The 14,428-nt window shown below is 35.9% G+C and overlaps 1 long non-coding RNA gene across 1 annotated transcript; it reads left to right on the top strand.

Annotated features, from left to right (window-relative positions):
- Window positions 1–6,148: 6,148 nt before the first annotated feature.
- On the top strand, window positions 6,149–13,664 carry LOC141545610 (uncharacterized). The gene is made up of 4 exons (XR_012483085.1): window positions 6,149–6,209; window positions 9,205–9,275; window positions 10,212–10,244; window positions 13,532–13,664. It is a non-coding gene; the product is annotated as an uncharacterized LOC141545610 (long non-coding RNA).
- The last annotated feature ends 764 nt before the right edge of the window (window positions 13,665–14,428 follow it).

The raw sequence follows: 14,428 nt of genomic DNA, 5'->3' as shown, positions 1-14,428 counted from the left end.
CATTCATTGATTTAATTGTATTTGTTGAGCACCTATTATATATTTATATAAAATAGGCCATGGAACCAATGGAGATAATCTATTTAATCTTTAAAAGCTGAAGTTACAAAAGAATTTTTTAAAATCTGAATCACCTTTACAGACAGAAAAGATAGATAAAAATATGAACTAATACCAGCCCTGCTATTAGTGAGACATAATAGCAGGGGCTGGTATTAGTTCATATTTTCATGTATAACATAAGAATATAAAATCTGCTGGATTTTTAAAAGATTTCAGTTCAGAGTTATAATTTCATAAATATAAAGAATTCTTGTCATCAAAAACTCCTATTGATGAACTCAATAATTCTTCTGTAATTTAGTTGTTTGAGGGACTGAGAGATTGTGACTTCCCAAGAGTTTACACTAGTGGTTTCCAAAATTCCACTGGGCTGTGGCAAAATCCCAAGTAAATAAGGAAATGATCCCAAACTTTAATCATTCTGAAGGTGGAAAAATCAGTCACATCCCTTTGTCTCAATGACAGTTAATTAAAGGGGAACTAATCTCCAAAAGACCTCCTTTTTTAGGAGGTGCCTCTTCCCACAATTGGTGCTCTATTGCTCTATAAGCTTCCAAAATCTTGTCTCTGTACTTTTACAAGTTGGCCCCTTAATTATAACCTAGCCAGGACTATTAGCAGCAGCTGAGCAAGCAAAAACTCGCCACAGCATATCCACATGGCTCTAGCAAGCTTTCCTAAGTGGGCTCTGGGCTCCCAGACAGTGGTATGTACATAAGAGTCCCACCCTGCCTCCAAACAATTTTGTTTTCAATACATATAGAGTGAGTCACACAGGATCAATAGGCTTAGGTTGTTTGTGATCTACATGGCAGATCTCACTGTATTATCTTTCCTTCCACCCACTTTCCCACAAACCTTCTCCTCTTAAAACATTCCCTGTTTCTACTGAGGATAATACCATCTTGCAATTGGCCAGTTAAATCCCTCAGTATTATTCTCAACTTCTCATTCTCCCTTACCCTATATATTTGCCAACCAAGTCCCTATAATTCTATTTATAAAATATCTCTTACATCATATTCCTTTATCTCTACCTTTGCATTTTGTGCAGGTAGATGGCACACTGAAAAGAAAGCTAGTTCTGGACTCAAAAAGATTTGAGTTCAAATTCTACCTCAGATATTTCTGTGAGACATTGGGCAAGTTATTTTACCTCTCCCTCAGTTTTCTCAACTGCAAAATGGAGATCGTAATAATAGCACCAATCTTCCAGGGTAATTGCCAAGCTCAAATAAGATGCTTGTAAAGCATTTATCACAGTGTTTGGCCCATAGTAAACTAGTAAATGTTTTTTTAAATGAGAACCATCTGCTACTAAGAAACTCATATTGTCAAGCACTTTACATGTTAACTCATATGACCCTAACAACAATGATGTATGGTAGCTACTATCACTAATCCCTATTCTACCTTTGAGGAAACTGAGACTAAATACGTCTTACCCGGTCACAAGCTAGAAAGTATCTGGGGCAAGATTTGAAATTGTTTTTTCCTAACTCAAGGTTTCTCTCATCTATTAACTGCTACTAACTGCCTCTATTCATTTGACTGTCTTTTTCCTTTCAGGAAAAATGTGAATTTTTAAATTAAAAAATAATAATAGCTTTTAATTTTCAAAGTATAGGCAAAGATAGTTTTTAACATTCACTCTTGTAAAACCTTGTGTTCCAAAATTTTCTCCCTCCCTTCCTCTCAATCCCCTCCCCTAGACAGAAAGTAATCCAATATAGGTTAAACATGTGCAATTCTTCTATACATATTCCCACATATTCCCACATTTATCTTGCTGCACAAGAAAAATCAGATCAAAAAGGAATAAATATGAGAAAGAAAAAAAGCAAGCAAACAATAACAAAAGAGGTGAAAATACTGTGTTGTAATCTTCATTCAATCTCTATAGCTCTGGATGCAGATGGCTCTCTCCTTCACAAATCTATAGTAATTGTCCTGAATCACCTCACTGTTGAAAAGAGCCAAGTCCACATAAACTTGTTGCTGTGTACAGTATTTTCCTAGTTTCCTATTCACTTTGCTTAGCATCAGTTCGTGTAAGTCTCTCCAGACATTTCTGAAATCATCTTGCTGATCATTTCTCATAGAACAATAAAATTCCATTACTTTTATATATCATAACTTATTCAATCATTCCTCAACTTATAAGCATCCACTCAGTTTCCAGTTCCTTGCCACTACAAAAAGGGCTGTTATGCCCTTTTTGCACATGTGAGTTCTTTTCCCTTTTTGATGATCTCTTTGGGATACAAACCCAGAAGAGACACTGCTAGATCAAAAGATGTGCACAGTTTGATAGCATTTTGGGTATAGTTCCAAATTGCTCTCCATAATGGTCGAATCAGTTCACAGCTCCACCAATACCATTAGTGTCCCAGTTTTCCCACATCCCCTCCAACATTTATCATTATTTTTTCTTGTCATCTTAGCCAATCTGAGAGGTATGTAGTGATACCTCAGAGTTGTATTTGACTTATTCTTAATGTTTCAAAGAGTCATTAGCTTCCATTTGATCAATTCTAATTTTTAAGAAATTTTCTTTTATTAGCTTTTATGCCTCCTTTTCCATTCAACTAATTCTACTTTTTAAGGAGTTATTTTCTTCAGTGATTTGTTTTTTTACATTTGGCCAATTGTATTTTTTTACTGAGGCAACTGGGGTTAAATGACTTGCCCAGGGTCACACAGCTAGGAAGTGTTAAGTGTCTGAGGCCAGACTTGAAGTCAGGTCCTCCTGACTTCAAGGCTGGTATTCTATCCACTGTACCACCTAGCTTCCCCTGGCCAATTGTATTTTTAAAGGAATCATTTTCTTTAGTCAATTTTTGTCTTTCATTTTCCAAGCTGCTGGCTATCTCTTACATACTTCTCATTTCCTCCCTCCAATTTTTCTTCTTTTGTTTGACTTTTTAAATCCTTTTTTGAGCTCTTTCAAGAAAGCTTTTTGAACTAGAGACCAATTTAAATAGCCCTTTGAAGTCACAAAGGGGCTTTTTGTCCTTTTCTGAGTTAGTATTTTGATTTTCCCTGTAACCATAGTAGCTTTTTGTGGTAATATTCTTTCGTGGTCCTTGCTCAATTTTTTAGCCTATTTTGTTTCTTTTAAAATTGAACTCTACTCCTGGGATACAGGGGACACTGTTCCAAGCTTCTTGGGCCGGGGTCTTGGGTCACTGGCTTTGAGCACTAGGGTGTCAGGTGCTGGCAGCTTACTTACTGCACTGGGGAAACCTAGTCTACTTATGACTGTTTTTGCTTGATTTTCAGCACTGGAAATTTGCCTTCTGCTTTTGGGCTAGAGGCTCCACCACTGTTCTGCTATGTAGCTAGCTTATTTAGAGGTGCCTTGGATGCTGATCCATGCTGTGGCTAAAAGCCTCCTGCTGATGTACCGTCTGTATGGGTGGTACTTCCCTTTTTACATAAGTAAAGCAGACCTTTCCTGAAGTCTTCCTAAGCTCTCATAACCTGAAAAATTGTTTCACTGGCTTTTTGTAGGTTCTGTCACCCCAGAATCTGTCTGGAGACTTGATTTAACATAGTTTCTGAGGGGAACTAGGTAATTTCCTGGCTTTTGTATGCCATTTTGATAACACTCAGCTGCCAACTCAAGCATAGCCCCTGACCTCATGGAGTTTGTAACCTAGCCTCATCCCTTTGGTATATTTCCAAAGTCTAATGATTTAGCTCCTAGGGAGCTACCATAGTTCCATGGGGATTGACTAAAGGTATTTGGGAAGTATAGAAATACAGGTGGTACAGAGAGAGGAGAAACTATTCAAGAAAACAATTGGACCTTGTAAGCAAATGGAGTAGCAGCCACCAAAGAGGGCATTCCCTGAGGTGAAGTATGAATTAGGGGTTCTGAACGTTCCCTTAGCTGATATCTCCCTTCCTGCTCTTCCATTTGCAAGTGCAGTCTTTCCCTTAGAATTGCCTTTATTGTTAAAGAAAATTTTACTGTGTGATGGCTTTCTGTTTGTTATTGCTGTTGTTAATATTTTGAAGTATTTACATGAAGAATTTGTTCTCCCTTATTTTTCTGAGTATAAGTATAAATGGTCCCCTAGCACTCTGAGGGAGGGCATCACTAAAGAGAATTTATATTTCAGAAACTAAATAAACAAGGACCTCACTCTTGATATGGTGGTCAAGATGTATTTTGGGAGCTTTTATATGTTTCATAGCTAAACTCCAAAGGCAAAATTGGAATAAATTTGAGGCTTCTTTCTGCCCCAAAGACTATGAAATGATTTTTAAAATACAATTAACAATAAAATTAATTTTAATTAATAATAAAAACTATTTTATTGGTTGTAATCATCCAGTGTGTTTCTATGTTTGATGGACACCTAAACATAACCATTTCCCTTCCCTCATGTCTCCAGAGGCAGAAGAAAAGAGTTAATGTTTATATACAAAAAAATGTAACTAGAAAATAATTTCAAAGGCAAAGTCCTTACAAAGATTATTAGGATGAATTCAAAGAGAGAGAGAGAGAGAGAGAGAGATCATTTATTTCCAAATGGAAGTGGTGGGATCTTGAGACAGGGAAAGATTGATTGTATATATAAAGATAGGGAGGTAATCGATCTCAGACATTGTGCACTCTATGAGCACATGTGTAGAAATGAGATTTTTGTAAGGAATAGGTTTCAAGAATTGGAACTAGATCAGTGGGTTTCAAGGTAGACTGGAAGGACAGATTATAGAGAAACAAAGAAGTAGGATGAGGACTGTCTGGAACTCCTCCTCCCCCCCTTTAAAAAATGCAGAGTATTTGAGTGCTAATTAACCAGGGTTTTGTTTTCTTAATGAAAAACACCCTAAGCAGTTTTAGAACACAGGTGTATATGAGGAAAGACGACAATGAGGGGGGAAAGATTGAACCTATAGTCAGAAATCCAGGGTTTGTATCCCAGCCTTGACCTTTACCAATTATATGACCAAAAGCGAAATACATCACCTCCTGAAGCCTCAGTTTCCCCATCTGTGCATGAGAAAAATATTTGTATATTTATATAACTATAGAAAATTATCTATGCATTTACATAACTATAAAAATTATCATTAACTGTTATAGTTCGGTCATACCCAACTCTTTGAGACCCTACTTGAGATTTTCTCAGCAACGACACTGGAGTGCTGTGCCATTTCCTTCTCCAGCTCATTTTATAGATGAAGAAATTGAAGCAGACAGGGTAAAATGGTCTTGTGTCCGAGATCATATAGATAGGAAATATTTGAAGCTGGATATGAATTCAGGTGTTTTTGACTCCAGACCTCTTGCTCTATCCACTGCACCATCTAGTGGCCTTAAATTATTATTCATAAAATTATATGAGCTACTATTTATATGGAATATAAAACTATGGAATGTGTTATATTTATACATTATGTAAAATAAATTGTGATTTTAATATTATCACAATAAAAATAAATCATTACTTATTACCTTAAAAGCATACTGCCACTAACTACCTCATGAGATTATTTTGAGGAAAAAACCAAAAACTTTGTATATTACTATATGTATGTGAACATATAACTTTACATACATGTATTAATAAAATGTTTTGATATTCAACCAACATGAACAACTAACATCAGACATGTCTGTGGCTCAACCATGACTAAGTTTCACCTCTTGCCTTATCACTCTTACCTAAAATACTGCATTTCCTTGCAAGGATGCTCTACTCAGTGAGTATTACCTGAAAGGATATGACATTTCTTTATATGATCAGATTTACTGACTCATTAATTTCACCTAAAACAAATAATGCTGGCATTGGCACTCCCGTTGACTAAGTAATAAGATCCTAATGCTCAAGATCCCACGAGCAGGATTAATATCTTTCCCAGCAGGGTTGGGAAGCAAAAATAAAACTACCTACTAGTCCCTTTGATACAGTTTCTAGGAAAAGGGGAATACCAGATTAGTCCCTAATTTCAACACCTTGTGTTCCTGATCCAACTGGATAATGTCAGATCCCGAGGGAGAGGCCCACAAGCCACAAGCTTCATTCCATAGTGCTTCTGAATATATAAAATTTGTCAGTGGTGAGACCACCTTTATTCTCCTGTTTTCATCCAAGAGTCTGAAACAAGAATTTGAGCCAAAGTCTGAGGTAAGAGAGCTTTTAATTTAAAAAATCTATTTCTTCATTGGGCTTCCATGCAAGAAAATTGTATTTCACTTTAAAATTTCTCTTAATCAGAATATATGGGAAATGAGATGTTCTAATTAATTGGTTTTTGTTAACCAAAATAGTAACCAAAAAATCCCTTTAACTATTTCAATCTAGTGATTAAAAATATGTTGGAAGTACATTAGTCTGGCTTCCTTCTGGCTTCAGTTACATGTAGAGTGACCATAATTGGCACCTTTTTTTGATGGAGAATATTGTAATATTTTTCTTTATTGTAAACTTCAATCAGTACTCACTAGTCTTATTGGTGTAGACACTAAGGTCTAGGAGATTGTCCTTGAATCTATACTGGGTGCACAATGTACCCTGAAAGGATTTATATGCTAATGAATTAGTTAGAATATAATATATATTTGCGAATATATGCATATGTAATTCCCAACCAAGGTTAAATATATATTTATATGATCATCTTAACTCATTAAATGTCACCTGAAACAAGTGCTAGTATTTAGCATTTACCAAATAATAAAATCCTAATGCCCAAGATGTCAAGATCAGGAATAATATCTTTCCCAGCTCTAACTTAGGGCTATAATAATAGTTATAATTTATATAATGTTTTAAAGTTAGCAAATTAGTTTACATGATATGTTATCTTATCCTCAGAGCAACCCTGAGGAGTAGATGCTATTAAATTCCCATTTTACAGAGGAGGAAACTGAGACTGAGAGAGGTTTGCCTATAATTTGGCATAATTTGCCCAGAATTGCTGGGTTGCAACTGAGATATCCTGGACTCCAGGTCCAGTGCTCTGCCAGACTTGGATAGAGTTCAGAGGGAGGCTAGTCTCTCACTGGTCATCTCTGCTGCCTGTAATGAAACTCCCTCCCTACTTGCACCTCTTAGAGTCTTTCTGTAACTTTCAGACACATACCAAATACCAATTTCTGCACAAAACTCTGTTATTCAACTATGCTCTCCTCCCATAACACCTTTTATTAACAGAATACTGTGTGTGTTGTTTTCCAGTCATTTTTAATCATGAATGGTTCTCCTGATCCACTTCGTGTTTTCTTGACAAAGATACTGGAGTGGTTTGACATTTCCTTCTCCAGTTCACTTGACAGATAAGGAAATTAAGGCAAATAGAATTGAGTTATTTGCTCAGAGTCACAAAGGTAGTAACTATCAGAGGCCAGAATTTAATTGGGAAGATGAATTTCCTTGATTCCAGGTCTGCTGCTCTATCCACTGCATTGCCTATAGTCACTCATGTGTGTATGTGTATTATAATTAACTTTAAGTTTTTGTTGTTTGTATTCAAGTCTGGACAGAGCACTGGACTGGGAGTCCAGAATACTTGAGTTGCAATGCAATGATTCTGGCCAAATTATGTAGCCTCTCTCAGTCTCAATTTCCTCCTCTTTAAAATGGGCATAATAATAGCTCCTATCTCTCAGGGTTGCTCTGAGGATCAGATAGCACATTATTTTAACTACTTTGCAAACGTCAAAGCATGCATAGACAACAAAATATTTTCTTGTCTTCCCTATTAGAAAGTAAGAAAATTGTTAGCAGTGATTGCTTTATTCTTTCTCCTTGGATCTCCAGCACATAGCACAATGCCTTGTACATAGTATGTAAATATTTGTTGAGTCATTGCTATATCACCCAATGAAGAAAACAATAGTTAATTAATGGCTCCAGTTCATCAAGATTCTCCTTATTTATTTATTTGGCTAAATATTCTCAAACCCAGAGCTCAATTCAACTCAACCAGTAACTAGAGAAATCCTGCTACATCCAAGAGCTTGAAGGATTTCAAAGTAAAATAAGATATTGTTCTTGTCTTCATGGAGTTTAAAATCTAGTAAGGAAAATAAGATATGCTCAAATTAAAATGAGTTAAGCACAATAAAAGAAAATAAAAAGAAACTATAATTAAGTTCAATTTCCCTCCCATTTGTGCCCCTGCCAAAGTCTCTCCCAGAATGCAGTTTGTCTTAAAGATCTAGGTGACTATGTCAATTTTCTACTATCTCCATAAGCTGCAGGCAGTATGCCATATCTGTCATCATGGAATCATCATGGTCAGGTAGCACTGTGGATACATTGATAGCTTGGAAGGGATAGCCTAGGAAGCTCTGACTTCAAATTCTGCCTCAGACACCAGCTTGGTTAACCTGGACAAGTCACTTTAACTCTATATGCTTCTTTTAACTCCACTATAAAAATGGAGGTAATAATAGCATCTACCTCCCAGGGTGATTTTGAGAATGAAATAAGATAATATTTGCAAACCTTAAAGCATTATAAAAATGCCAATATAATAATAATAATAATATGCATTATTTATAATATATTTATAACATTATTTATAAAATTATTTATATATTATAGAATTGTAAAATATGGCATGACATATATAATCATATAATATACAATATTATTTATAATGTAATGCATTATATACCAAATAAATATAATGCTATTTATATCATATTCCTAAGTTATTTAATATTTATAATGTATGTAATATTTATTATTTGTAATGTAACATATTTATAATCTTTATTCACAACCCTATCTATAATCTATTACTATACAAATATTGTTTATAATAGATTTTTGTAATATATGCATATTATTATTATTATCAGCAGCAACACACCAGTGTGGAAAGTTAACTTCAACAACTCAGAAAAAAGTGTGGAAACTTGTGTACAATTTGCTAAGGGATGCCTGAGCAAATGCAACTTATCATACAAAAATTATATGATGTCCAGTGGCAGTATCACAGAGTCATAAACAGTCAGATCTAGGAAGGAATTTGGGGATCATCTAAGTCGATTCCCTTATTTTTCCTGAGCCCCGAAGATAAAAGAATTCTCCTAAAACCATTATCCATGCCTCCTGAAGATGCATTAGCAATGTAATGTTTTGGTCATAATGCTATGCTGCTTGTCTCCAGGTCACACACTGCAGAGGATCATGAAAGCTTTCCTGATCATAGTCGTCATCACTATAACTCTTGGTTTCCTGGTAAACATTTTTGTGTTCAATTTTTAGTTCCTTCTTATTGATGTTTGTCTCTTTCTTTCTCCTCACTGATTTTTTGGATTTTAAATATGATATGAGCAATAGCTTTTTCAGGATGGATGAGCTTCATTAGTACTATAGCTGGGAAGTTCTTTTTTATTCTACTATTTAAGTGAAAGGTTAAGTTATGTAGAAATTTAGTGACTCTGACTATGTAATTTGTCAAGTGGGATAGTTCAGAGTCAGCCTATTCATCATCTGTATTAAGGGTCAATACAATTTATGAAATGTACTCACTGTACTAGGGGCAGCGAGGTGGAGCTGCAGTGGATAAAGCACTGGGCTTGGAGTCAGGAAGACTTGAATTTAAATCTATCTTCAAACTCTTACCAGCTGTATGACCCTGGGCAAGTCACTTAACCCAGTTTCCCTTAGTTTCCTGATCTGTAAAATGAGCAGAAGAAGGAAATGGCAAAACACTTCAATACATTGCCAAGAAAACCCCAAATATGGTCAAGAAGAGTAAGATGTGACTGAAACTTCTGAACACCAACAGCAATACGTTAATAATGCCAGATCCTGAGAAACAGGAAAATAATCATACTGCAGATAATCATGGACTAATAGATCTTGGACTAGAAGGGGCCTTTGATGTTGTTGTTATGTTCAAGTCTTTTAGAGCTCACTTACTCTAATCTCCTCATTTACAGATGAGGAAACTGAAATCTACAGAGATTAAATGACTTGCCAAAAGTCACACAGAGTAAACCTAGGCCATCCATCTCCAAATACACCTTTCTTTTCTCTGTACCATATCAGCCTCTATTCTCACTATTACCTCCTACTCAGTCATTTCTTTTTGATGCGTGTGGATATTGTATATGTATATGTCCACAAACACACTTGTATTTAATAAATTTCTAATGGTTTGTACTTTAGGCTGCTCAGGACCAAGAACGGGAAAAGCGAAGTGTGAGTTTATTTTACTTTTTTCATATTGCCTCTACTAACTCATGCCATAGATAAAAATAAGTTTAATGGATTTTCTTTTCTGAAAACTGTTGTTGCTCAATCATTGACATGTCTGACTCTTTGTGATTGTCTCCTGGATCACAGCACCCCAGGACCTTTGATCCTCCACTATCTCCCAAAGTCTGTCCAAACTCACATTTATTGTTCCCATGACACTTTATATCTGTCTCATCCTCTGCCATCCCTGTTTCCTTTTTGCCTTCAATCTTTCCCAGCCTTAGGGTCTTTTTCAAAGAGTCCCATCTTTTCATTATGTGGTAGCTTTCTATTATAAAAAGCAATCAGCGATTATCAGCAGATAATTGATTTTAAATTCGGCTGAAGAAAATAAACAAAAAAAGGCTAGTTTATGTATTTTGTTGCTATTGTTCAGTCTTTTTCAGTCATGTCTGATTCTACATGACTCCATTTGGGGTTTTCTTGGTAAAGATACTGGAGTGGTTCCTCCATATTCTTCTCCAGCTCATTTTACAGAGGAGAAAATTGAGGCAAACAGGATGAAATGACTTGCCTCAAGATCACAGAGCTAGTAAGTGTTTGAAGTCAGATTTGAACTCAGGAAGATAGTCTTCCTGACTCCAGGCTTAGTACTCCATCCACTTACTCTAGTAACACATAGGAACCCTATGCTATTGCTAATCTAGGCTAACTGGACATGGAAATCAAAACAGAACTAAACTTTGAATTATCAATGCTTTGGCACTGAACTTACACTGATATGTCTCCTGGTAATGCTAAAAAGGAAACAGCAGGCAGGGAGTTTGCACAGAAGCCATTTTGTAACAGCATCAAGAAAAATAGAATGTACCTCAGGTCAAAGCATATATTTGACATTGCTTCACACTTGATTTTAGTTTCAATGTCATAGGACCATATCACTTACATTGCAAGGTATCTTAAAGATGAATGAGCTGAGTCTCTTCATTTTGCAAATGAAGTAATTGAGCCTCAAAGAGGTTGAGTATTATGCTCCGAGTAAGACAGGCTGTCAATTGTGAAATTGTGATTCTGATCCAGGTTTTCTGACTTCAAATATGACACACTGAGAAGTGTGTGACTTCTCCCAAGTTTGCTGCCATGCATAAGTTGTCCATGAATATTATAGCATGTGCCAGATTTAAAAATCATTATATAAGTTTATCTCAAACCCCAAATTATACTAAGGGAGTTTCAGACATCAACACTTTAGGAAACAGTTTCTGACTAGGAACTTTTTCTCTACATATGAGTAGAAATCAGAGACATATAGTTATGTATTATCCAAATCAGTTCTGGATGAAAAAAGTGACTAGCTTGAGTAAATGTCTGGATAAATTTGCATGAAATACCACCCACATATGATGGTGTAACTAAGCTAATCCATATTAGTGGTCATTTCTGTTCTATACTCATCACAGCTCAAGCATCTGCTCCAAAAACGCCGAAAAGGAATCAAAAGAACTGAATTCAAGTCTTAACTGACAGTGGCTAGTTAAGTGACCTTGAGTGAATCATCTATTCCCTCAAGACTTCAATTTCTTCACTTATAAATCGAGGGAACTATCTTAGATGATTTTCAAAGTCCTTTCCAGGTCTGATACATGACCTAAACAAAATAACCACTAAGAAGTTGAGAACTGGGGGACTCTAAGGTGCTGTCTGCTTCAACAGTGGCAAAATAGATCAAAAGACCGACAAATTTATTTTTGTCCCAACAATAAAACCAGTTTTTGCAAAGGATTTATTATTATTATTTTGGCACAAGACTTGGCATCTGAAAGAAATCATTTTACTGAAGCCTAACAATAGTCAAAGTAATGGATTTGGGGAAAAGACAGATAAATAGAATATAAACACACCTAAGTGCCAACAAGTTGGGAAATGTCCTGTTTGAATGCAACTGGATGAGATAACATTGTTTAGTCTTCCCCAGATATATTTTTGTAGACAAAGTTATCTAGTGAATTGAGATGCTGCAGATAGCCCACTTGGGCCATGATCAGCTGGAAGTAACTCTCTACCCTGACATCTCCTCAGTAAATAATTGTTCCTATAAACTTAGAAATAGGATCAGAGATTTAAAGTAGAGTGGGAAGATTAAAATATTATCTTATTTGATTCTGAAAACACTCCTGAGAGGTAAGTGCTATTATTATAAGTGCTTGAGGAAACTGAGGCATAAGTTAGGGGCAAGTCAGAATCCAAATAACTAGAAAGTCTGAGGTGGGATTTGAACTCATGTTCCTGTCTCCATGGCCATGGCTCATAAAGAGTGACTAAATGAACACAAGTTCTTGACTCCAGGCCCAGTGCTCTGCTCACTGGGCCATCCAGATAATTTAATTTAAGCACCTGTCATAAGCTCTGGAATGCAAAGAAAGGCAAAAACCAGAACTTCTATTTGAATGAGGGAGACAACATGTAAATAAAGAATATATATAAAATGTACACAGAAGAGACAGAAGGTTATACAAGGAGTGCTTGAACTGAGTCTTGAGGGGAGACAAGAAGACTTAAAGGCAGACAAGAAGGGGCAGGGCATCCTGGATACTAGGGATAGCTAGAAAAGGCATAGAGAATAGAATTAGAGTGACCTGTCCAAGAAACTTTAAGGATGTTAGTGTGACTATTTTAGGAGAGGAATAACACAGAAGACAGCTAGAAAGGTTGGAAGGGCCATATTGTGAGCATCTTTAAGTCCTAAAGAATTTACATTAGATGCTGGAAGAAATAATCCAAGAAGACATATTTCTGAGTTCAAATCTGGCCTCAAATACTTATTAGCTGTGTGACCTTGGGCAAGTATATTTAATCCTGTTTGCCTCTGTTTCTTTATTTGTCAAATGAACTGAAGAAGAAAATGGCAAATCTCTCCACTGCTTCTGCCAAGAAAATCGCAAATGGGATCATAGAGCTCAACATATCTGAAACAATAATAAAAATAAATGTCTATTGACAATGCTACTGACCTTTGATTTCATTTTATAAAGAAGTACTAGGTTATAGAAATCCTTCCAGCAGGTACATTGTTACCTTTTATGCAACATATAGTCTTAGAGAGTTACTTAGGGAGACTGAGAAGTGACTCCACCAATGTCACATAGCCAATATATATGGAAAACAGAACGCAGGTCTTCTTGGTTTCAAGTCAAACTATGCATAGTTTCATAGAACCTTATGTTAATAGCTATATATATCATACCTCCGCACTTGAAACAATGAAACTCTATGTTACCTCTTTGTCTCAGGTGGACAGTGAAAGTTATGAACTATTGCCACGGTTTTATGGGAATCGTTATCAGTATCCATTTGGCCCCTACCAACCTTTTGCCTATCCCAGATATCGATGGCCAAGGTATTATATCATTCCAGTGCCAGCTCCAGCAGCAGCTGCTCTTTCTAATAAATAAGAAGTCAAATGAAAAAACTATGAGGTAAGTTCTAAGTTACCCTACAATGGATTAATAATCCCAACTTAAATTCTCTTAGAACATTCTATCAAAGAGAAGGAATAGAGATAGAATGTTGGGCTTGAAGAAAGGAAAACTGGATTCAAATTTCACTTTTGACATTAGTAGTTTTGAAAAGTTACTCAATTTCTAACCATAATTTTTTGTTACTTATGAAGATGGACATGGACAAGGAGTCATTGGAGCTCCCACCTCTGAAGAATCATAAACCCTTAGAAAAGCATCTGAGGATGCAATGATGAAGGGGAAAGTGACAGAAATCAGTTGAGCCTATTTCAGGAAATTTGTAGAGATATGGAACAGTATCTAAATAGGGCAAAAGCATCAGAGGAAGACTGTTTTGGAACTAGAAAGAGCTAAGGATTTTTGCAAGTAGAAGGGAGGGAACTATTAAATACAGAGGAAAGAGTTAAGGGGAGCATCAAAATTTTAAACTTGCAAGACTACACAGATGATTGGGCCACTGTCAGGGATGAGGATATCAAAAAGAAAATCAGATTTGGACAATAAGATAATAAGCCTGGTTTGGGAAACTTTGAGTTTGAAATTGAAGATGTATGAGAAAGAAGGAATGATTATAGTAAAACTCAGGAAGTCATGGGAGTCCAAAACAAAGAACTCCAATGAGTCAAGGAGTGACATAGTTCAATCTTAAATTAATAAAAATCACCTGTG

This window comes from Sminthopsis crassicaudata, chromosome 6 (assembly GCF_048593235.1).
Source record: "Sminthopsis crassicaudata isolate SCR6 chromosome 6, ASM4859323v1, whole genome shotgun sequence".
Lineage (NCBI taxonomy): Eukaryota > Metazoa > Chordata > Mammalia > Dasyuromorphia > Dasyuridae > Sminthopsis > Sminthopsis crassicaudata.
Note: the sequence above shows the minus strand (reverse complement) of the source record. Positions and strands in the feature narration are given on the sequence as shown.